The sequence below is a fragment of the Bombus affinis genome, chromosome 14 (assembly GCF_024516045.1).
Source record: "Bombus affinis isolate iyBomAffi1 chromosome 14, iyBomAffi1.2, whole genome shotgun sequence".
NCBI classification, from domain to species: Eukaryota; Metazoa; Arthropoda; class Insecta; order Hymenoptera; family Apidae; genus Bombus; species Bombus affinis.
In genome coordinates this window covers 5,734,911-5,761,012 of record NC_066357.1, presented here as the reverse complement: position 1 = coordinate 5,761,012, position 26,102 = coordinate 5,734,911, and the positions used below count along the sequence as shown (strand labels likewise).

The 26,102-nt window shown below is 35.3% G+C and overlaps 1 long non-coding RNA gene and 1 other non-coding gene across 3 annotated transcripts in view; both read right to left on the bottom strand.

Moving 5' to 3' along the window:
• Nucleotides 1–53: 53 nt before the first annotated feature.
• Nucleotides 54–26,102, bottom strand: part of LOC126923860 (uncharacterized) — a 64,542-nt gene continuing 38,493 nt past the window's right edge. Inside the window, exons 5-7 of one of the 2 annotated variants that reach the window (XR_007713327.1) lie at nucleotides 5,572–5,726; nucleotides 3,827–4,091; nucleotides 54–318 (exon numbers count right to left, since the gene is read on the bottom strand). This is a non-coding gene — a long non-coding RNA (uncharacterized LOC126923860). Of the gene's footprint in view, nucleotides 319–2,834; nucleotides 3,764–3,826; nucleotides 4,092–5,571; nucleotides 5,727–26,102 lie in introns of those variants that run through there. The other variant, XR_007713326.1, reaches the window with a different exon arrangement.
• Trnah-gug (transfer RNA histidin (anticodon GUG)) lies at nucleotides 15,742–15,813 on the bottom strand. Its single transcript has one exon. It is a non-coding gene; the product is annotated as a tRNA-His (tRNA).

The following is a 26,102-nucleotide window of genomic DNA, read 5'->3' as shown; positions in this document are numbered from 1 at the left end:
TGTTATCTTCGTACGAGAATAAATCGGAAAGTTGATATAATTTATAAAAATCAGCTGTTAGCATCATGCTCGCCATTATTCTTGCAATAGTGTTATTTATAATTTTGGTTCACCTTATGATAACGATTAATAGTGACTTGCTCAAGATCGTTGTGAAATTTCAAATAGCTGCGATGTTACTGATAAAACATTAATTTTACTAACTAGGCTGTTACTAATAAAACAATTCCATTGTACGATGGCTTGCTTCTTTTTATTTCGCTGTTATTGAGAGTAATCTTTGCAGGAAGAAGTAGTTCTCTTTTCGTTTTCTGATTTCTGCAAATTGAATAAATTAAAATATGTTAGAGTAAAGATCACTGTTTTCTCATTTCCATATTATTAATATTTTTAAATTAGAAAATAGTTTCTTAAAAGTTTTTTAATATACAAAGATTTAAGCTTTGTGCATCGAGGAAGATCAAGAAGCAGAAAGAGTTGCATAAGTGAAGAAGATTAAACATAAAGACGAACGAAAGTGAGGATGGAATTTAAATGGAAAATACAGAAGGGAAAAGTTCGAAAATATTTTCTCGCTCTTGTAGAAAGTTATGAGAGTAAAAATAAAAGTTAACTGGGTAAACCAGGTTCCAGAAGCTGTCCACGATTAAAGGTACCGTTGCAGTTCACTTTCGATAGATCGAAAGTTATTACAAGAGGGACGCGTCACGATTTAATTCGGCCAACCCAAAAAGGGATGATTTTACTTTCTTGCAGTCGGGAACAGCGATGAAAGCAATTCATTTTCATGAATTTTTTTTAACTTAACTACTGGTTATATAAGAACAGATTTTTCAGAATGTAAATACAGTTTCCATGTAGAAATGTAATTGTTGTTATTTCAGTTCTTATTGTTTATCAAGTTTTTGAACGGTCACGTTTAACAATTTTTTTTAGACTGGCGTGTACGATAACTGAAAAGCCAATTGTTTAATCAATTTCCTCAGGGATTGAACCTCAAATTTTTATTTGATTATTTACTTACAATATGTTTCTGAAAAATATAAACTCAATTTATCTATGTAAAGAAGTATATGTTTCTTCTAAATGCTGGAACTTTCTGATTCCTCATTCTTTTTTCCAAAAAACAGATTCAATCCTGAGGTAAACTATCTAAATCTAAATTACATTTTCAAATGCTTGAATTTTAAATCTTCAAATATTCGAGTTTTCAAAATCACAAATTTACAAATACTTAATTCTAATATCTAAGCTTCCAAATTCCAGAAAGTTCGTCGCTTTCTCAACTTGTTAATTCTAATTTTCTCATTCTTCTCATCGCTGTTCCCAATTTTGCAAACTGTTTCTTCTACCAGAAACATTTAACGTTCCACAATATTCCACGCTTTTACTCTTCCCATTCTCGCGCTCGTTCGGTCATCGGAGATTCCAATTTCCATTGAAATTAACTCTCTTCTCTCCCAAAAATTCATCCTCTCGACCGAATAAGCGCAACAGGTTCAATCGACGAAGCACCAAAAATGAGCAAGTCTCTGGCAAATACGAATCGTGTCCGATGTTCAATTTTGCGGAAAAAATAAATAAATGTTCCGTAAGCATGTGCATCGCATTATCTCATACGAGATACGCGAGAAAAAAGAGGATAGCAGAGGTCATTAAACCACAACCAGCTCTGAATCCTTCGGTTTGCTCTCTTTGCACCACCTACTGTCGTGTATTCCATCTTTGAGCTTCGTCGTTTATTTTTCGGAACCGGCATTTCCCGCTGGCTCTGTCCTCTTATTTCACCAGCACATGCCTCGCAGAAACCAAGAAACTCAATTTTCTGCCCGTTTCACGTGAAATTAGCGGCGATAAAGCGGCTGCGTTTTAATAAGCATTCGTATAATTGCACGCTCCCCTCTCGACGGACAGCTAAGCCGCTTCTGCTCTTTCTACAATGTTTATTGGATTGGCGTTTATCTCGTTAGATAACGTTGTTCGACCTCGAGAAGCCTCGCCATACACACGCCTTGTGATTTCTTTTTAATAAAACCGCTTCTCGCGTTAATGCGAACGAAGGCGGGATTTTTAAATAACAGGGACGTCTTAAGGTTCTGAAGAGTTGCAGATCTACTTTCAAGAAAAATGGTTTATGAAGTGTGTATGATTCGTGGGATGAGGCGGGCGAAGCTTGCTTTTGAAGTTATACAGGGTGGTTTAGAAAATTGTTCCAAGATAAATAGTACAGGATAATAAACAGGATGTCTCGTCTGACTCTGCCACCTTTGATTACTGTCTTATCTATGACGATATCTGTACGGTATCGAGGTGAACGTGTTGTGCTTTTTCGATGATTCGATGATTTGAAACGTCCTGTAAAGGTGGCATTAAGATTTTTTAATCAATACGTCCATTCGTTATTACATATTCTCGTAACTGATATTTAGACGTTTTTGAAACACTACAAACTCGTGTCTTTTGTATTATCCACTGTGGAGAAAGAGACTTTAAAATTTACAAATCTTAATGTCATTTTTAATGGACGTTTCAAGACCCTCGCAACATCGACTGGACAAAAGCACAGTACCGTAGGGACACTTTCCTGTATCGCCACAAATATGAAAGTATCTGAGGTGGCAGTGTTAGATGAGACACCCTGTATACATATGAATTGATATACGAGGTCGGATTAGGTAGAGATTAAGATGCTAAGATTAGAGTCTATGGTTTTTCATGAACCAAAATGCGTTCTTTGGTTCTCTCAGGAAGGCAGATCAAGTTTAAGACTTAGACTCTTGAAGAAGTGAATAAATTAAAAAAACAATTTTTATGCTGTTTGGTGTACCGTATATGTATCTGTAATACGTATAATTTATTTGATGTGACGATTAATATTATATAAATAAATATAATTGGTTTCGAAGGTGGTTGAGAGGCTATAACGAAGATATAAAATATTGCAGTGATCGTATACTACAATATCGAATAACATTCCATCTCGCGAATCGCAAGAAACTAATTAGCAACAGCAGTCTCACTCCGTAGAATCGAGATATGTACAATTTTTCCAGAAAATAACTAAGAACGGGGAAAAGTAAAAGAAGAACATAAAGGCAGTTTGTAGAATCTTCTAACTGCAGAAACTATAAATATCAAACATCATTACAGGAATAACGAACACCCTTAAATTACATAGAAAACTCGTATCAAACATACATATAGCGTGGCAGGTGCAAGTAAGAAGCGAGTCTCACTTTCTAAGAAAATAAAAGAACCCTTATCGGTAACGAAGGGTACATATAAGTACATAAAATCCTAAATAAAAGAAACTTATACACATCGTTCAAATAAATAGATACTCTGATGTCTGTATCAACGGCCATTTGAAAAAACGTTACAACTTAATCCGAGCAATTTCAGAAACTGCGCTCCTCTTTCTAATAACAATTACCATTTGCATACGTAAGTTTGAAGCATCTTGTACCCTTTAATAGCGTTTTTATCTTAATTCCCACCCATGTACACTTGCAACGTACCAGCTCCCACATTCATTTTTCTCTAATAAAACTTCGATTCGGATGTTTCGATGGAAAGTAGATTTACATAATACGCTCATTTGTATTCAGGAAACATAGATAACTTTATCGTTATCGTTGGCAACTGTTTGCGGACTCCTAGGGTCTTCTAGATTTTAGATGGTGCCTGGATAGTAGTTATACAGGATTAGTTCATGCAGACGACGACGACGCTTCCTGCTTCCACTTGACACGCAAGGTTAGACCTGACACGCAATGCGTTTCGTTCTGATGATTAAAGTCTGAATGTTTGAAGTTCTGCGACTCACCTTTTGCAATCTTCTCCCCCATTTAGTTTTCGCAGGTTTAACATTAAAACGTTACCAGGCTCGGCTTCAGAATTTGATTTACAATTGTACATTCATTGTTATTCCTTTTGTTCGTCTAACTTTATGTAAATTCTTATATTAACAAAAATTGAGAAACTGATTAGTCAGATAATATAAGAATTAACACAAAGTTGTATGAACAAAAGAAGTAACAATGAATGTACAATTTTAAATTAAATTTTGAAACCGGTCATTTCTTCGGGCCCTGTAAGGATAGTGTTAAAATGCAGATTTCGAAGCCTTGTAGTTTCATTCTTGAAGGTTGAGCTCTCGCAGCTTCGTGAAGCTTCAAAATATATCTTTCTATGTTTTAACATTTAACTTTGAAAGCTTTAAAACTTTAGTTTACGAAGCTTTGCGTTTTAGAACCTGTCAGAGTTCAAGTAAGCAAATGTAGGATAATCCTATGATATATCGTGTGTATTTTCTTACAAACAATAACTTTAAGCTGATTAGGATACGCTATCTAAAAATCTGATAGATGTATGTTAATCCGATCCTCTTTTATTTTTACAATTAAATTACCAATCATTGAGTTACGAATTACCATGAATATTCAATTAAGAGAATTACATTCTAATAAATTTTAATTTGCAACCTTGTAAATCATTTAGCTACGTAACTGCGTAATCATGATCGCAAGTAACTAGTTCAGATTACTTGCTACACATACTGTATAATTCATAACCATGACACGGTGATATAATTAACAATAAGTATACATGAAACTTTATCACATTGATGCAATTAATAATTGTATATCAAATGATGATTGTCCATTTATGAGCAAAAATTAATGTTCAATTTCAAACATCAATTTATAAACAAATTCTCCTTTTGATGTATGTTCGCAAAATGATTAATTTGATTACTATACAAAGTGATTGATTTAATCACTAGGCAAAATGATTAAATTAATCATCATGTAAAATGATTAATTTATTCATTTATTCATTAATTAAATAAAGTTTCAAATTCAAAGTTCAAATTAAATTTTTAACTACTTGTATAACTCTGTATGAGACTTCATTTCATTTATTTTTAACATAAAGATTGTAAATGTTATTTCCTCATTAAAATGAAAATTTAGAATAACTGATATTTAAAATAAATTAAGGAAGTAAAATATCTCTCATAAAGAATTATATTATTTTATCTACTTAATTAAGTATCTATTTTCTACTTATCTACTTTATACTTCTTTATTTACTTAAATACCACTCTTAATTATGCATACATTAATTACCAATTCATTTGTATAGAAACAAATTAATATCAATAAAAAGTAGAATCTTGTAATAATGTTAACAGTGTTTCCTATTAAATAGCAACTTATCTATCTACTAATATTATAATTTAGCAATGAATCAATAAGAAGTGGATATAAACGTATGCATACTGTTGTCATACTTCTTAACTGTTCTAACTTCATTTTCATAAAAATATATTTAACCAATTCAACCATGTCTCATTGGTATACGGAATACAAATTCATGATAATGTTATGAAAGAAAGCAGAAATATTCAGTCTTTTCCTGCTATTAAATATCGAGTAGGTATCGAACTTTGTAAATTTTAAATACAGTTCTCTCAACTTACAAAATTATGTAGTGTAGATAGAACAGTTAAAAACTAGTACTAAACGTCTATCTGTGTTATACATATCATCAAAATGCAAACATTACCAAATCCTGCGTGAAATATTAACGAGTTGACTGTAAATCATCAATGGTGTCTCTACTGGCCTCCACAAATTTGACTTATCGATCATAGATCACCTGCGACGTCCATATTGCGAACTCCTATTCTCTCAATTTCATCCATGCAACCAGCCAACAATCTGCAGAAAACAAAACCAACAGTTTAAAGCAAATATACGATAAACCAATAATTAGCAATTATTAAAATCAATTATATAAAAATAAAACAATAATTGAATTCAAAAGCTCGTTGTACGAGGTACTTATAATTGGCGATAACTCTAACCTTCAAATATGGCCACCGATGCGACGACAACGAAAAAACTATAACAATATATCGAATAACTACTTGACTTCACGATAATAATGGTTAAAGGAACGATTAAACATATACGTACTGAGGAAATGAAGTTAATCGTAGCGTAGAAATGGTTGCAAAGTCGAAATTGAATTACTACGTAGTTAATGAATATGACATACTTTCAACGTAATAATACATCCTTACGCAATGATTTTCGGCAGAAGAATAAACCCCTGCGCAACAGGTTTGCGTCGCTAACGAGTGGGGAGGGGGAAGGGAGAGATGGCACGAGCCGACACGAACAGGACTCGGTCGATTTCCGATAAGCAAAGCGTCCTTATGTATATACATATATACTTTTATGTATACTTTCGCGCGCTAATTTAATTTTCTCTCTCGGTCAAACGAGTGTAATTTCAAAATTAGCTATGTTCACCGTAAACAATTTGAGATATTTATGGATTTTAATTTTTAAATATTTAAAGTAAAATTTTAAACATACCTTCTGCAAAACATAGTACTAATATTTATTAATTGAAATTATCATTCAAAAAAGAAAAAGAATTACTTTTATAAAATATTATAAAAGTTAATTTATTATAAAAATTAAATATAATCGCAAAATAAATCCAGTAACTATTTAATATAATTAATGATAAGAGTTAGTTATTAAAGTGAAATCTTTACTCATGTATTCAAGTAGAGTCATGCAATGATAAAAAGACTGAAATAATTGTAGAAAATAAATAATGCAAAGTACAGATAGGATATTCTTTTTTTGACGTTAAACAGAAGTTTAGATAAGAGTTTAGAAATGTTAGAATAGTTAGATCTTACTCCTGCTTTCTTCACACAATTAACGCGTTTTCAAAATCATAAACCAAACCTATAACCGCGCTATCAATTGCGTTTTCATAATATAGAAAATTATTAATGTTTCGGCAATCATTATCGTGATATTTGTCAGAAGCTTGTCAGCATCAGATAATTTCTAATTCTTAACATTAGCTCTTGGTACATATGTATATCAGTTTTATTGATTCTCATAGGTTCAATTTACATTAATATATAGCTAGTTCTGTCAATGTTATAAATGGTAATTTTTAAGATTGAGTTTGAAATACTCCACTGCAGGACAAGACAAGTTTTGGTATGAGATAGACATGGGCACGTTTGAAACTAAATTGAATCTGGACATGGCAATTCAGACTGGTCTTTGACACAGTAAAATCAGGAATGTAAGGGAAACAGATTGTAGTAAATATCTCAATATTTTTCAAAAATAGATATACTGAATCTGGATACTATAGTTCTCAAATAAAGTTTACTAAATAGATTCATAAATACACATAGAATATAATGAAAGATGATGCTTCTACGATACGTTTAACTTGTAATACAGAATGCAACTATGTCTTTTACTGGAAAATTTTAATTGTATGTTATAATTAATTTGTATTAACAGCGAACATATGGTATACTATGCACATTAAACGTACGCAATCTTATGTATATTTTCGCGTGCTAATTCAATTCTCTCCCTTGGTCAAATAAACTTTACAAGATAAGTAGACGATATAATGAAAGATAAGGCATTCGTAACACAGAGTACAATTATATTTTCTGAAGTGGAGAATGTTAATTATATTTATATAGAATTTACACATTACATAAGTGTTTGTATATAATTGTACCAGCATTTTTAATGAATGAATTTGAATTTGAAAGCTTCTGTATCTCATGTATACTAATACATGTATGAGGATGTTTGTATGGAAATATTACAATAAAGGATCTTTTTATGTGTAATTAAAGCCGATAATTGAATTGAATATATTATTAAATAATTCCTACGATTATTGTTTTAAATTCATCTTTACGTGAAGGGGATAAGAAAATTTGATGTTTCTAACGGTTTGTACTTCGGAACATGTAACACAAATTCTCACGTTATACCTCGCTTGTAGCTGTATCTCTGTTTTACTGGAAAAAGCATTGGGACGACGCGTGGTCTTCTATTCATATGGAAATTAGTAAAAGTGATAATTTATGAAACGGTTGTAGGGTGGTGTACTGGTTTCTAATTTTTGTTATTAAATTGCAGTGGCTGCATGTTGTTGCGTTGCCAGGACGAGATACACAGGCGCGATAAGTAAATGTAGAAAATAAGATATGGATAACCAGTAAAGTAAGAAATTGGACAGATATATTGAAGTCGTTCTCACGAACTGAATTTTATTATTGGTCTTTACTGACTTTTATTACTAAATTATGATATAATATAGCGTAATATGTACTTCATAAATTAATTATTTTAATCGAAATGATCTAACTACATAAATACATATTATATGGCCCCCTTTCACAAACATTTATACCAATTAAATAGCCACATTCTTCCTGCTTCAATTACGCCATCAATCATAGCAAATCAAATAAGCCAAACAAATCCAAGCTATCCACCAGCAAGTGAAATGCAAGAACCGGACTCATCATAAGCGCACACCTGAACAAGCACCTAAGTTAAAAAAGAAAAAAAAAAGAGGAAATGGAAGGGAAAACAGAAAGAGCCAAAGAAATAACACATCGAAAAGAAAGAAAACAATCTACGTGAATGATCGCTTCTACGAAATTGATATTTCTTCAAACTCCGCTATAAAATATCAAAAAACTAGTTATAAAATGTTGGTAAGATGACGAAATGAATAAGTAATTTAAAAAAAAAAAGAAAAAAAGAGAGGGGTATGGGCGATGGAAATGTAACAACGCGCTGGCGTAGTTCGACAATCGAGGGTACAGATGAAAATAGAAGACCGAGAGTCTCTTCTCTTTCCACGTGGATACGGAGCGAGGAAGAAATGAATCTTTTACGCGCCATCACCGCGAATGCATCCGGTTCTTCCAGATTCTCGAGCGGCACGTGACGCTTCTAGCCTCCTAGACGATCGGGAAAAAAACGTCGGGACGAACGACACAAGATGACTGGATGAAGCCTCCGCCGGGGTAAATTCGAAAGGGTAAAAAGAGGATGACACCCATGGGGGGACACAAATTATTGGCTCGTGACGCATCGAACGTCTGCTCTTTGCCTTTGGAGGAGTACGCAGGAAAAAGGATCTATCTATTAAAATAGTTAGAAATACACGGTATTTTATGAAATAATTTTTCAAGCTTCTCGTTTCTCTAAATGTGAACACTTGGAAATTTGGAAATAGGAAATATCGAAGATCTCGGAATTTAAAAATCCGCGAGCGTAGGGATCTCTCGGGACCCAGAAATTTGGAGATTCTTATTTGAAACTTCGGGAATGCTGAAACTGGAAAATCTTAATTCAGTGCTTTGAAGATTAAAAGATTAAAAGATTCGGAAGTGTGGAACTTCGAAGATCCGAAAATTCAGAACTTTTAATGAAACTTGAAATCTCTTGAAATCTGAAAGGTTTTAGAATTTTCGAAGCAGCACTTATGCAGTGGTATCACAAAAGAAGGTACAAGGAATGAAAGCTGTAGTGGGCGTGAAGGACGAGGCCACGGTCTTCCTTTACGACAGGATACGCAACGCATTCTTGGACGATTAACCGCAAATCGGGGGCAGAAACGCGTGAAATTTCTGCATAAATAATACGGCTTTCTAATCCTATGACTTTCGTCCAGACAAGCGTCGGTCTCGTATTTTTTAACCCTCGTTAGAAGGTATGTCGAGCGAGATAAAACGGTCGATAGATGACTATCGATCTATTCAAGCGGCTTTTATTACAGCCGGAACGATATGGCTCGAATGATATATTGAGATCGATAAAAGCGAATGATTCGCTTTGCAACAGTATTAAACTTGTATGGTCTTTAAATTTAGATAAGTAATTTGAAATTGAATATTAATCTCATGAATCATCTTTCGGAAAAATTACTGACTTACGTTACACAACATTAATAATGTTGGAAGAATTAAAAAATTCCAATCACGTAATAAGAAACCTGATTATATTTATAAAATGAATATCTTCGTTACTCTGATGCTTTGTTCAGGTTTGATTGCTTGATCTAAAGTTTGTATTCACACACGCACAATTTAAGCTATCTAAGTTGAAGTTGCTTGAGTTCAAGCAACTTAGTCTCATGTAATGGACAACTTAAACTAGAATTGCAAGAAATGCTGCATGTTCAAATACGTGTAACAATGGCAGGCATTACGTAAAGTATTAAAAAGATAATATTACAAAAGTATGGTTGATTGAGACAAGGAAATATGATGTGAGAAAAAATTGTTTGATATAATTGGAATCTGACATTCGGTTAAAATAAGTAGCTACAGAAGAGAAGAAAGAGACTTTTCCCTGCTGAAGTGTAATGCTCCCGGTACGATTAAACACAAAGTTCTTTTACACTTGGTTTATTTTAGCAGCAACGATTGGCATGAACGATACTACGACCATGAGGGAACAGTTGAAAAAAGCTCAATTTCGCTTGAATCTCGGAACGATATTTCAAATGAAGAGCAGTATTTAAAGTAGATCTCAAATTACTTCAAGTAAAATTCGAGTAACGTGACTAACCCGAGCGAACCGTGTAATAACAGCTTCGTGAACTGTTTTCAGACAATGAGGTCAGGTTACAGATAATAAATGGAAATGCAGCGTAAACGCACTGTATGAAATTGTTCTTACCTTCATCCACGTTCATAAATACAAACTACACGGCCACCTAGAGCTTTACTGGATTAGTATCCATTAAATAAACGTCAATTTAGAGTGCACATCGATCGATCTCACTATCGAACCCCTCAATTTCCTTCGACCTTCTGTCCAAGCCATTCTACCCACCAGTAATAATTCTGTCGTCCGTGCCCTCCATTAAATCGGCTTGAACGCCCTCGAGCGCGCGTTTAAATTTTCCCTAGCATGCGCGCGCGATAACTCATCTCGTCGACGACGGAAAAACGCGCCTTTATTTCCCTCCCCGCCATAAGAAACCATGATTTACGAACGATTTGCAAACGCTGATTGAGCCATAAAGATATTCTGCGACAAGTTCTGTTCGCCGTCTGCTCGGCTGATAAATTCCAGCAATTTTCCGCAGTACGCTCTTTGTGACTCTGAAGTTACTTATAATAATACGTTACTTTTGTCTTGAACATCAGTAATAAAAGGATGCTTATCTGCAATTACCATGGTCTCCTAATCGACTTTCGATCGATAATCGCCTCACGATCGGATAATTACGTTTGAATTACTCGGCGTTTCGCGCCAAAACTGACCAGCCGCTTTTTTCTTTTTAATGGAAAACGATGACGATGGTAAGAACTATATAAGCCAAAGACATCGAGATGAATTTATAGCATCTGCAGCTTGCAATTTAGAACTTGTACTGTCTGTGGGAAAAATGAAGAAAAGGAGGTATGTATACAGTTTTATACGGTTCCGTTACAGGCGTGTTGCTTGTAGTTGCGTGTAATCGCGGCGTCTTGTAGTATCTTATTTTCTTGTCACTAGACGTTGGAAACTGGATTAGATGTATTAGACATGGTGTATTTATGTTTGTTGAATGACCGTGCTAAAAAATGTATAGCCGATTGCGTAGCTGGATGCATTATATTTCACGTCTGATTGCAGCCGAATGATAGAGGAGAAAGTTGAATAGTTTCGAGTTACCTCGATTTGTATGGATGAATTTTGTAGATATACAACGAGATTATATTATTCTGGGCACGAATTTGTCCATTTGTAATATCCCTACAAAGATTTGCGATTCTTTTGTCTGTTCAATACAATCTCTTGGCGCAATCTTTAAAGAATATAACTCGATCAAAATACACTGCATTCTATAGAATCGTACATACGCCAAACGATACTAGCGCCACCACGGACTAGAACTCGTTGGCCATTTAATCTTCCAAATCTGCTCACATTGTGCATTGTACATAATTACCACGTCCATTGCCCTTTAATTTAACTAAATTTAATGAAATAATTAAAGAATACAAACCAATCGCAATATACAAGATGCACCTCAAATTATGCGGCAAGAAGAAACAATTTAAAAGACATCAGGTGCAATTGCTTCGATGAAAATACGTCATCATACGTAGTATGATACGTAGGACACCAGCGCCGCCATAGACAAGAATTCCCCAGGATGCCAAGCTTCCAATTCTCCTCGCATTATGTACCGAAAAGGAATGTAATCTGCACGTCCAATTCCCTGCAATCACACAGTCTTGAACCTATCATTCTCCAACAACTTTTGTTTCTCTCCTTGCCTCCTTCCTAACCTAAGATTCCAACTTCCAAGATACAACATCCAAGATACCCAGAGCACATCTCGAAACGGTGTGCCGTACAAACGTCTCAATTTGTACAGATCGCGAAAAAGAAGAAGAGGAGGGACAAAGAAGAATAAGACGAGGCAGAATTCGTTCCCTTTAACGGCTGTATCGCAACTATACGGTTGTACATGCGTAGGTACAGTGCGCGATGATCTCGACGGTGGATCGTGAATCGACAGGCTCGTTTCTCGCGGCTGTTCCTACCCGTGAATTATTGCCAATTACAAACGCGCGGACCCTTTCTATCGGGGCGCTGCCGAAATTTATAGTCGATGATAAAGGTATCTGGCCGCGGTCGTGCCGCTGTAAAGCCGGCTTAACAAGCACCACCCGTTGCCCTCCAACACGCGAGCCAATAAATCGGCCGGCAGTCTTCCTCTACTCTCATCGAATCACTTTCTTCGCCCCCTTTTTTCCGCGACGTTCGCCCCCACTCTAACCAAACCTAACCTCACAAATAGAAGCATGTTTGCACGAGTGTACGTGAACGTCGCTCCTGGCGGTCCAGCCGACTTATAATTGCTTCATGATACTTATTTATCGAGGTTATTAATAAACAAACGATAGCTACACCGGACGCCTCGTCTCGTAAATATCGTAATTAATGCTCGCGATAATTTTCGAGCTGCACCGCCATTAATTTTCAAACCACTCTCGGTACGCCCCCCACTCTTTCATTCTTCTACTCTTTTACGACGGTGTTCGAATTATATCCCCGGTATGTTCTCTTTCGCATTTTTCCTTTTTAATTTTCGGATTTTTGTTTTCATGATTTAGCGTCGTATTTTTGTATAATATCGACGGGGAATCGAGTACAGCTGCGTGATCTAATTAGCATGGGAGCTTCGTAACGTTAACACATGAACGAAATTTGGGGAAGACCTAACCTTCTTGACCTTGGGCTGAATTTTACTCGAGAAAAGGTAAAAACTAATGCTAAAATTTGGGAGATAATGATACGATAATCGAATTGAAGAAATACAGATTGAAAATTCTATTGAACATAAGTAAATATCGAACTTCTATAATCCCACGTAATTCATAGTTGTTCGCTAACAGGAAAGAAAAATTTATTTAACGAGGATAAATTTATTTTTCTATTATATCCCATAAACGTAAAGAAATCTATCTATCTATCGACGAGTTTATTTTAAACGTTAACGTTTGAGAGTTGGCGGTTTTAATATCGGTTAAAATCGAACGTGGTTGTGTCTCGACCATTCTGAAAATAGAAAACGAGTACTAAAACAGGCGAGGAGTGATTTATGCTCCTTTATCGCAACAGTTTTGGGGCACGAAGGTGTTAGGGGTACCAGAAATATCGCGGCATAATGCGGTGTGCGTGCGACAAGATTGAAAATCGAGCTGCACGAGGATAATAACGTATGTTGGCCACGGGAACGAACACGATGGAACTGTGCCAACCAACACGGTACTTTAGCGTTCATATTGCACGCGTTGAACGATGGGATCGATCGACAGCGTAGCAGATATATTTAAAATTTTTCTCGCAGGCTCATAATTTTTGTGTTTGGAAGATTCGAGATAAATTTCCATGTCTGCAAGATTTTTGTATTAATAATTTATTTAATAACGCGTTTCCCTCTAGATATCTTGATCATATATTCGTTTCTAAATTAATCTATTAAGTGGCACATTTTCATAAGTTATTTCCTCTAAATGCAGAAAAGATGAAAAATACTATATCATTATCAATATAATTGAAGTGAACCTATTTGTGAGAAGCGGTTACACAGAAATATTTGTCTCGTGGAAAGAAAGTACAGGATAAATACAAAATTATAATTATTGACACAGCAGAGTGAATTAAAACAGAATGGTCGCTAATTTCTTCAAACTTAATTAAAACCTTAATATCATACCATAACAGCTGTAATTTACGAGAATCTCAATTCACTGGCTTTTTACAACAGTCGTATTTAAAGGGTTAACGACCAAATAAATCATCATCGAGAAATATGGTGAAGCAATGTAAGATTTTCAATCCTCATCTTTCGTTAAATTTCCAAAATGCTGGCCTTTTCAATTCGTAAAACTCTCAAATCGCGAACTTGCGTCTGCTTCAAAGTCTCCAGAGACCTTCGATGCTTTTTCACGATCCTGTCGAACTTTCGATTCTCCTTCTTCAAATAGCTTGCGAATTTTATGCATTCGTCTCCTACAGCGCTGTACGTTCCAACTTCCTTCTATTTCCCGAAAACTTTCGAACAGCCTTACGAAACAGAAAGATATCCACACGAGCTCATTCTTTTAACCAAGTTCCGAGAAGTTTCTTTTCCGCGGTTATTTACGATTCGATTTATTACGATTACGATGTAAGTGGCGTCTAAATATTATGGTAAAAACTGCAATGAAATTCCAGTCGAAATTCCAGCTAGTATTATCAGAAACGTTCTATGATATTTAAACGAATTTATTGCCAGCAGATTGCGACATAGGGCACAGATGTACTCGTATGTATCGGAATCTGAGTTACATGGAATTTTCATTATGGTTCCGCGAAACAGGCGGAGAACGTTTCTCGTGGCGAATATTGGACTCGCGAGATTTATCGTTCTCGTGACAAGGACCTACCGCAACGCGCTACACGTTCCACTGGACCTGTCACGTTGTGGTTTAGCGTGCTGGCGAAGTCGTGTAAAGATCGAACGAGGGACTTCCTGTTGATCCGCGGGGAAGTTCCTTGAACCGGAGTTTTACTGTTGCAAACGCGACGTTTTCTTACGTTTAACAAACTATGATATTCATGAAATTTTAGTCGATTAATAATTTGAAATCTCATAAACCTTTGCATCTTTTGATGCGAGTTTAATCGAATTAATGGCAGTAGAGATTTTTGGTCGATTATTATTTGTGTCTATAAAATAAATTTTCCTCGTTCACATTTGTTTATTTATAGTAATTAGATGCAAAAAAATTATTATGTCCTAATAATTAAATCCATCGAGCTGCACTCGTTACAAAAGACGAATATAATAGGAAACTTGTATCGTTATCGTTTTCTTATATCACATATTTCTACGAGTTATATCAGATGTAGAACTATTCCAGGTTGACACTGATACGACAAATATTAATTATATTATCCTATGAATTTTAAAATAAACCAGGACTCAATTTTATTTAGAAATCCCTAGTAGGTGGATTTAATTTACTGAATAAGGAAATCTTATCATTCTTTGCTCAATGAAAAATTTCAGAGCATTGAAATTCATAGAATTATTTTTGCACAAAATCTTATCATGATCTTTCAATGTTCTAAAACAGTAATTTGGAACAGTAATATATAAATTACAGTAATAGTAAAATATATTCCCTTTGCTAATACAAATTCCAGTCGCTTACTTCATTGGTCACCAATTTAAGAACTGTCACGAGTAAATCAACGAGAAAATCGTAATTCTATCGCGAATTTTTATTTTTATTAATACTGAGCCAAGAAAACTTTTGAGAAAATTAAATAAAAAAGAAAAAAAAATAAACCTCCACCGTGACAATGTGCCTTGGCACATTGCCGTGACCAGGATTCGAACCTGGGTTACTACGGCCACAACGTAGGGTCCTAACCACTAGACGATCACGGCTATTGGAGTGTTATGTCTGGAACATTCTGGAAAGTCGATGATACCTACCAGTAGTGACCAAGTTGATCCATCAACCGTGAAGATCTTTCTACTCTGATACAATTGTGATTAATCTATTCATCTATAATTCAAACTGGATGTAATTCAAATTATATGCATATACATGCACGTACATTTATGATTTATGAATTCTAGAGACGCGATAAGATTATTACGAAAGGAACGTAACATCGTTTTCACGTTAAGACTAACATTTATTATCGTCAAATATTTATGCGATCCCTTACGATCCGAACATTATTAATACATTTTTCATTAACCGGTATCGTAATGCAACACTTGCAATTGTTATTTTTGTATTAAGAGCGAATTTGTACACAGCATTTTGAATCACATTTAAGAATCAAGGAAAGAATTAAGCTCTTACATGTTTCTTTAATTTATTGACTTGGCAACTAAGTGATTGCGAGTTTTTTCATTAGGTGGTAATGACAAAATCCGCAATCACTTACTTGCCAACCCAATATATTACCCGTATCAACAAACTAAAGAATTTCTTACGTCGCGCTAATGTTATAATCATTTTCTAAGCAACTGCAACGATGTCGATTGATGAAACTTTATAAAATGTTGAAAATATCGTTTGGAAATTGTAATATAACGAGTAGCTTATTAATCTTTTATCTGCGCGCACTCGACTAGATAAAGTGGAGAGACGATAATCGTTAGATAACGAGAACGCAGCTCATTTGTACGAATATTAACAGGCCTTGACAGAATTTTTTGGATTATTTATTAACCAAAATAATGTTATAACATAAGCGCAACGTGAAAAATTCTTTAGTGTGTTAATACAGGTAATGTACATTAAACAAATATATCAGTGCTTATAATAATTATAATTATAAAATAATTTATGATAATTTATGATTATAAAATGCTGTGTACAAAAATAAGCAAATATTGTGGTAATAGGTAAATATTGTGCAAGTAAACAGCCGTGTGGAAGTTTCCCTTGGTTAATTAAAACTTCGCTGCTATTACGTGAATCATAATGAATCAATTGACGAAGAAGTAATTAGCGTCTTATGCAAATGCTAACATTGAGAGGGATCTTAATTCTATCAAATCGTCATTTGATGATCAATAACGTTGATACTGGAATAAGATGGATGTTGTGATAATCGAAATTTCCAATTACAGAGATTCTAGTGCTAATAAATTAGGATATAATAGCATAATAGCTATTGCCATATCGTTTATTCGATATTCAAATTAATAAACATTTATTAATTTGATCGTTATTCTTTATTACATATCACTGGTTCTCTTTCACAACATTTCTTGTCAATCTTGTTTATTAAATTCTTTCCTTCTTAACTTTAAATATTTCTTTTAGGAAACAGAAAAATTTGCAATTTTATTTCTCTTCTTTATAAAGTTGCAGAATTCCCGAGTTATCAAAATGTTAATCCTCTTTTCCTTGAATTTATAAACATTTTTCAAAGATTCCTGAGCTCTTCCCAACTTGCCAAACTGCTTTTCTACAAATTTTCTAGTCTCATATAAATTTTCAATTTCTCTTCGTTCATAAAATTGCCAAGCATCGAAATCCCAACATTCTCTCATTAAACCTACCAAAGATGTATTTTAAAAATTCAATGAAAAGATCGTATTCTTTTACAAATTTGCGCGGTATATTCTTTACACGAGATCTTGCGGCGTAGACATTTTTCTTCGTCACCGTGTATATTATTAGCTACAGAATTACAAAACAGGAACCAACCACTACACGCACGTTCGACCAACACTTTGTTTAACCTGTTAATTGGTAAAAGGTAGAAACCCTTCCGCGGGATCAACGTGTCTTCCTGTCGAAAACGCGATCCGGAAACCCGGTCACGTTTCCTTGCCACGTGGACGGAAAAGATAAAGAGCGTCATAACGGAAAATCTGATGCCACGGAAACACCCCGGAAACGCGTGTAACAAGCAAATCCCAGTTAGCTTCTGACACGCTAATACCACGTGTGATCCTCAGAAGATCAGATTGTCATCCCTGAAACACTGTTTCTCTGCTCCCATTACCGCCATTTCTGAGTTTCTGACAGTTTAAATCGATTTCTAAATGGTATGGCAACTTCATTATACTTTCTCAATGTAACTTTGAAATTTAGAAAATATTTCGAAATGAGAAAAATTGTAAAATTATTTACGCGATAGATCATCTTCCTTTTTTTCACTTTTTCGTTCATGAAAATAATACAAGACACAATTTTTCATTAATTCCAGTGTGCTGGTGTTAATAGTATAGCGACTATTATAATATGAAGAAATAATATCGTAGCATAATAATTCAAAATTAAAGAAAATATCCACTTCATCTGATTTATTAAAGTCTTCGTTTGCATTTATTATCGTTGATATGAAATAATATTATAAGATATATTCAACGTATTTTCGTGGCGCTATGATGCACTAAATGGCAATAAAAAATAGCCCCCAAAGATATAGGTAAGACAAATTACTTGAACAAAAGTTAATCAATGCAGAGTTGCAAACAATTTTGGAATAAAGAGAGAAATTTTTGGAATAAAAAAACAAAAATTATTTTCAGCCAGCCGATGCTAGTTTTGTTTTAATCTGTCAATGAAAATCCCATTGCGCAAGTATGTACATAATTGGATCGTATTTAAGCGTGAAAATACACGCCGGTCGATCGTTAGCGAAGCACTGATACGTGAGCAACGCGATAAGCGTGTTTTTCCAGTGCATTTCGCGGCAGATAGAGGAAAGGCACGCAGAAGAGGTGACGGCCGCTCGTTAGATCGCGTTAACCTTCACCTTCTGAACATTGCGCTGCGAGCGATACCGATCTTAAGTTCGCGGCGTGGCGTTTCGTCGCCGCATTTACAGGGAACGTCGCACGTTAGATACGCCGATTAGGCAGAAAACAAATTGGTTGGTAGTGCAGGTACAACGATGCCTCAGTGCATCGTTTTCTTGTGGTTTATTGATTACGTTATTGTTATAATTCCATCGTGCGGTAGGTCGTAAACAGTTGATCGTAAAAAACGGATAGAAAACAAAAAGAAAAGGAAATTATTATTACAGGTTGGAAAGTACGGATATACAGGCTGTGAGAAATAGAATGTCGTAAATAACTGTGTTTTCTTCGAAATAACGATGAACTTTTTTACAGTTAAATAAAATTTTTGGTGCCTTACAAATTTTCTTTTTCATTTTTTAAAAATAGCCTGGAAAATTAGAAGCTGCGTGTTGTCCAAAATTATCGTAGAAATCGATTGGTGTACCAATTTGTTTTATCCAAATTGTTATAGAACTTGGTAACATTTAATCAGAACGATCTTCTCTTTCACTCTGTTTAGTAGAAGAATATTTCATAGAACAGCGTTATATATTTATTAAATATTTATGTAGTCAGCTTTGATACTACTGCTTTGGGTATATCGTACTGCGTATCAGGATATTGATAGATTTGCAAATGTACTTCGATCATGTGGTCAATGAGTAGTGGAGTATTCGATACACAGAGATATTTAATTCAACGTAATTTAGTATATTTGCAAACACGTACACAGAAATTGGATACATTTCGCCGTTTTAATATTTGCAATTATTAAACCTTGAAATATTCGAAGAGGCAACGATTTAAAGTGTTACATGCTGCTAAAATCGAAGCTATATACATGCTGGAAATACTTTAATTAAGCATTTACTTCGCACTTCGAAGATACCATATCAAATCGATCGAATGTTTACAATATCAGGCATTTGAAATATACGCGCAATTAAAACACAGGTACGAACCTCCGTTATCGATGTATCGGCATTTAAATAGGCTCTGTCGCCATTCTGAAAATTCTCCAATATAAAGATGTGAAATATATTAGCCAAGATATCCGGCTGTCAATTACCTATCAGAATTTCAGATACCGCGATATAGACCACGCACTCGTATAGTTGGATCCCTGTAAAATTCGAGACACCTCAATTTGATAACGCTATCGAACTTAAAGCATTTCGCTTGGTTCTAGCCAACACCAATATCAACAGCGATTAACATTAAAAACAAGACGATGTTAAATTCAATCGATTCCTTCGGACTTTGAAATATCGATCTGCCGAGATTTTATATCTTTTCGAGATACTAGATAGCGGCACACCATCTACCGACTATTTATTCATCCGAGACGATGCTCGAGACGTTAATAGCGCTGATTACAAGGACAAGGTACCGTAGTCAGAGGTGTGCGGCTGTTTGCGATCGCTGAGGCTCGCGAAAGCTTCCCTCGGGTTGCCTCGCACCGGCCACCTGTTAAAAAGCTTATCGAAATCGTAGGAAAAACGCTTGACGTTTTCAAGACATCCTCTACATCCGGGGCTGTCGCAGGACACAAAATTCATGGAATATCGGCGACGTACAAGCGAAGCGGAGACCCAAGGGAATGGGCTGAATGTGGAAATTATGAAACCGAGTGTTTCGTATAAATAGACGACAGGCTTGGGAATATTCTATTTGAAAAAGTAACGATTTGAAGCAATGAAATACATCGATTGATTTGTTATTTTTATTTTGAAAACAACAGAGAAAAAGATTCACTTTGTATGGAAATGTAAATAGATGGTTTTTAAGTAATTCTTTATTAGAGCGAATCAAATCAGTGGGATAAAACGTATAACAAATAATAGGATTACCTGTTATTTTATTTGAACGAACTGACTTCTATTTGACCAGAGCAAATACTGAAATTTACAGTCCATGAATTTTTATAAGCTGAGCGTTGAAATAAAATTCTAGACGCCTGCCGGCGAGGTGTGCAATATATTGTTGGAATTCTGTAGAATAGATCTTAAAGAGTTGAATAGGACCTGGCTAGCTAGCGCCAATGCCAGGTACTTAAGATTGTGGGCGTGTGCCCATAGCACTTGCACTTTTAGGTCCGATACAGACGAGTGGTTGGCGGCAAATTACCGCAGCGGCAGCGGGTTGGAAGAACAAGAAGAAGAAGAAAAAAAGACACCGTCAGAAGTGAAATCTTTCCAGCTGCAAACAATACCTGGCATCGGCGCTAGCTAGCCAAGCTCTATTCAGCTCTTTAAGAAGATCCATTCATTGATGGACGTTCATTGACGAGCGAAATTATCCATTCGAGTGGTGAGAATAAGGAACACGTATGGGATTCTTTAAATTACTATGCTGGATAAATACATATATTATACAGTGATAATATCTTGCAATGTTATAATGCTTTTACAATATAGTACTATTTTCTTTGTTTTTAATCTTTTCGCTATAAAATACTAGACACTTCCGGGATTATTTTACGAGCCTTAGGAAGAGATTCAATTTGGAAGATTATCGGGCGCGAGCTTTGTATTAAAAAATACTTTCTTCCTTTTCTTACTAAATGTTTTTACGTGGAGTAAAACACAACGCATCAGGCATATTTAGAAAATAAATAATCGAGTCTCACTAGGATAGTATCAAGTAGGAAAATAAAATACCAAGTACGAAAATGACGATAAGGATTCACGGATAATCAATTTGATGATCGAGATAACGTTTCGACGAGGAGATATTCCTAATCCCACTATATACCATTCCTGTCAACTATACAAGTCCTTAATTCTCTAATTTATACATTGGTCGTTCTATTTTCAAAGAATTTGCAGGATTTAATGGTGAAAGTTCACGTATAATAAATTTCTCGTAATTTCTGGCCACAGTTACGTATATCTCATTGCAACGTTTCTAATAACGTTTCACTAAATTTCACAATCGCTGTTCCTCTACCCGATTTATTATCCCTGTCCGTTTATGCGAACAGTTCCATTTACGCGTGAATATCGTGAGATTGCGCGATATCGGCGCGAATATCACCATTTCACGGATACGTAGTAATTTAATCGACCAGCAATCCAGCAATCCACCGATACTACAGATCTACGTAACAGGCTCGTGATGCGATATATTAATCGCACGATCGATCATGTTTGCTCCTCCGCGAGTTAGGCTACCACCGATCAATGGGAAATCGTTAAACGTATTTATGGATTTTCCACGGCAACGATATTTCTGGGACACGATAACCTGACGTTATAACGTAATTAAAGCTTCACGTTCGTTGCGTCGAATCGCTTCTATTTGATACACGCGGTATTCGTGCGTGAGGCGCGCATCAGAAAGTTTAATTGGCCAATTCGAGCTTAGTTACGTTCAGGCGCTTAGATCCTTTATTTATCCGAACGTTCCACGGTTACATTCCGTGACACTCTGTTTAAAGTGTTGTCTTCCCTGGTATACTGGGTGTTTCAGGATTTCTACTCAATAGTGTAGATTAAGCATGCTATTAATAAGCAAGATTTCGTATGTGTAATGGTTGATAGAAGTATTCTTATATTATGTTTTTACGAATATATTTCGTGCATTGCACGACGCTTTTTGAAATTTCGTTAAGCGCTATAAAGAGACACAGCTGTCATGATTATATCGGTAAAATTTGCAAGCAATCTGAAAATGTATATAGAAGTCACAAGACATTGCAAACATACACTTGGCGAAAAATTAGCATAAACACTATAACTACTGTATCAATACGACGATAGTTTTAAACATATTATACAATCAGAACTGAAGATCGACTCACTAAATGTAGTGGTTTATTCATATAGCAAATAATCGATTGCTCCAACTCTTATTATTTGCGAAGTATATGCTTCTAGTAAATATTTTGTAAGTTTTATACACACTTCCAGATCTGTTTCTAATTTTAACAGCATAATCACGACAGCTGTGTCTCTTTACAGCGCTAACAAGACGCTTGAAAATGTTCTGTATAATAAATACATAAAATGTTTTTACGACTAAGTCACTGTAGCTTCATCAGACAAGAATTCTTTCCCTCATCATCTTGTATCATCTTCTACCTAATTAACCCACAATTGAAGATGTACAGATGTACTAGAAGTAGCTCCAATACTCAAATTGTATTTATACAGTAAGAAAGGTCTAGATCTCGTATTAGAAAATTGCATGGTTTATTATTGCAGATATACGAATTTATAGTACGTTTGGAAAAGTGATTGCGTTTGATTTTGAATTAGTTTCTGTAACTCTGTAACAAATTATTGCAGCAGCTCTATCGATTCTGGAACATCCTACACGCTTCCTCGCTGCCTGAGAACCGCCATATAAACGAAAAATACCAAGCATTTACTCACAAGGTACATAGTTAACCTCAGCAGATTTTTCAATTCTTTAACATTCTATACACATTGCAGCTTTCTGTCTGAGAATCACCGACCACAAAATATATATATTTACTACAAACAGTTCCTTAACTTCCAAAACATCTTACAGACACTGCCGCTTTCTATTTGAAAACCACCGACCATTTACTCGCAAAATATATAGTCAGCGCGACAATTCTTTAAATTTCGAATTATCTAACTCAAATCTTCGTGGCTTGAAGGCTGCCGCCTTCTATCCGAAGACCACCGAATAAATAAAAAACCTCGACCATTCGCAATTCACACGCTCGCCAGGTACGTAGTTAGCACAGCAACTCCTTGGTTTCGGTTCTGAAACGTCTTATACACGCCGTTGCTCTCCGTTTGAAAATCACCGTATACACCTAAGTGGAAAACGGCAACCAGTTGCATTCACATTAAAGCAATTTTACAATTTCCAGCCACAGACGCTCAACTAATTTTATCCTTCCGAAGTCTCGAATATCTCAATTTCTCATGCGTTCGTATTTTCACAAGTTTAATATCAGCGTGAAGATACGTCTCAAAGTTGACGATTCGGTGTCGAGATATCGAGTTTCACTCTTGGCATAACGTAATAAAATGATAAAGTATGGCACTTGCTGTCTCTCGATATCCTCCAACGTTCTACCCTTTCGGCGTTGCAGTAAATTCAACCTCTAATTGGTCGGCCAGGTGACAGCAGGATCGCGGATTAGCTCTTTGAATGAGCTCGGATATCCTTGTATCGGTTGTCCTCGCTGCTTGAATAAATTAGCGACTTAAAAACGACGCAGATATCTGGTCTCGATATATCAGAGTCTCGATGCTTCAAGGCACAATGGATGCAAACGTGTCTGCCGAGATGTCGATATTCGAGCATTGGCATTTTACGTACAGCGTGGCCCGCTATATTTTGTACAATTTCTATATACTGTTATTACTCGAACGTTGTACTTTGCTTTTTTATTTATTTTCCATAATCCTTGCCTTCCGGGATACGACGAATTTCCAGTTAGATTTCTCTTTGGCTGCGGCTCATGGTTTACCTTTCCAACGAACAAGCTTAACATATCTCGTACTTAACACGAAGTCTATACGTTTTGCAAGACTGAAATAGCAATTTGAAATACGGATATAAGTAAACTGCGGATATTCATAGAATTTCATATTTTTATATATACGTAGACGAATAAAAGAATGGAATTTAGCTGCTATTTTATTGACAGCTCTGATAATACAATTATTGATAACTCCAGTTGTAGATCGAAATATGTCTGCTGTTTATACATTCTTCACAGTTCACAGATCACAGTTTACAAATTCTTACCCTGTCCATTTTTCAATACGATGTTGTTATTTAAACAGACTGTACGTTTTTCTGTATTAAAGCGTATTAAAATCAAGGACATTACAGGGAATTGTATAGAAAGGAAAAGTGTACAAATTATAATGCAATACGGTGCCTTAATATAACGTTGAATATACAATAAAATAGTGTAACTATGAAATACTAAAGCGTTACAGTTAATAGTGTTAATAATGTTAGAGCTACGCTAAAAATAGGAAAAAGTAAACAGGATTATTAAAGGTTGGCCATTATACGAGGTATAAAGCTGTTGAATTATGTACTCCTTAATAACTGTGAGATACTTAAAGTTAAAAATAAAGTTTCAATCTCTAGATGGGATTTTTTTTTTTTATTTATGAAAGAGAGCCGCCGTTTTCCCGGGCCCTCTCTATGTTGGAAGGTACAAATTAGACTCTTCCCCTTTCACAACCCCTTTCTTTCGGTCTCGTGCGACGACAAGGAGCACAGGCTCCGAAAATATCCACGCGTTGCAATACGAAACCAGAAGTAACCAGCCGCAGGAACCTTCCATCTGGCGTCATTTTACAAACGCGTGTATGTACATTTTTTCTTACATTCTCGAATATCCTTATCCTTGAAATATAATGTATCGTTATAAATAAATGGAAAAGTGTATACGTAGATACTTTATAAGTGCACGTATTACAATACAGAAATAAAAGTATATTAAAATTTCCTTGATCTTAATGAACAGTAATTTTCTGATGTCTGAGTACAATGATGGGAGAAATGAAATTTTGTAACTGAGTTAATAGCATAAATTATAAATTCTCAGTCGATTTTCACGAATTAAATTTCCATTTTCTTCATTGACCAATTGACAACGATACTTGCCCCAACTTAGTATTTAATTATCTGTTCCATAACAAAACATGCTCTTCTTATTCCATAATAAAATATTCCATGAAACAGATAAGAAAGTACTGTTCAAACCAAATTTTAATCACTCCAAAGCCAACATTTCCTAGATATGTGCCATTTGTATCATTAATAACGTTGTTTATAACACTTCGTAGATATAACCATTTGTAACATTAACCCTATCATTCATGGTCGTCCGGCGAGCATTATCATCTCTGGTACCAAGCCTATTATTCACAGTCGCTTCATAGATATTATCGTGCACGATATTAACACTATTATTTATACTGTCTTCGTGCACTGAGTACGATCACCTCTGAAGTCTTCTTTATACGCTTCCCCTATGATCATTTTTCTTGTCCGCCTTCTCTTCCATTTGTCATGTCTATCTAACGTCTGACCAAAAAATCGGAAAATCTCGATATAAAATTGCAGCGCGAGTATATCCACGCTCCTCCTGCCGAAACAGAATTCTCCACGATAACAGCGAATTATTTCTCACGAGTGACAGTTGCTCATTTGAAAAGGAGGTAACATTCAATTCATTAGGCGATATCGACTATACGATTGAATAAATAATTAATCGGATGAAATAGCGCCGCTGGACGAGCATTACGATCACCGTATGAATTATCGGCGAATCGCACGATACCTTCTATTACGCGACGCGATCTCGCGACTAGCTACGTGGAATATGATAATGATACACGAGGCGTCGTAAATCCGCTCGATCGCCGAAGGCTGACCATCTATTTCTAAGCCTTTATTAGCCTTCTCATCTTTTT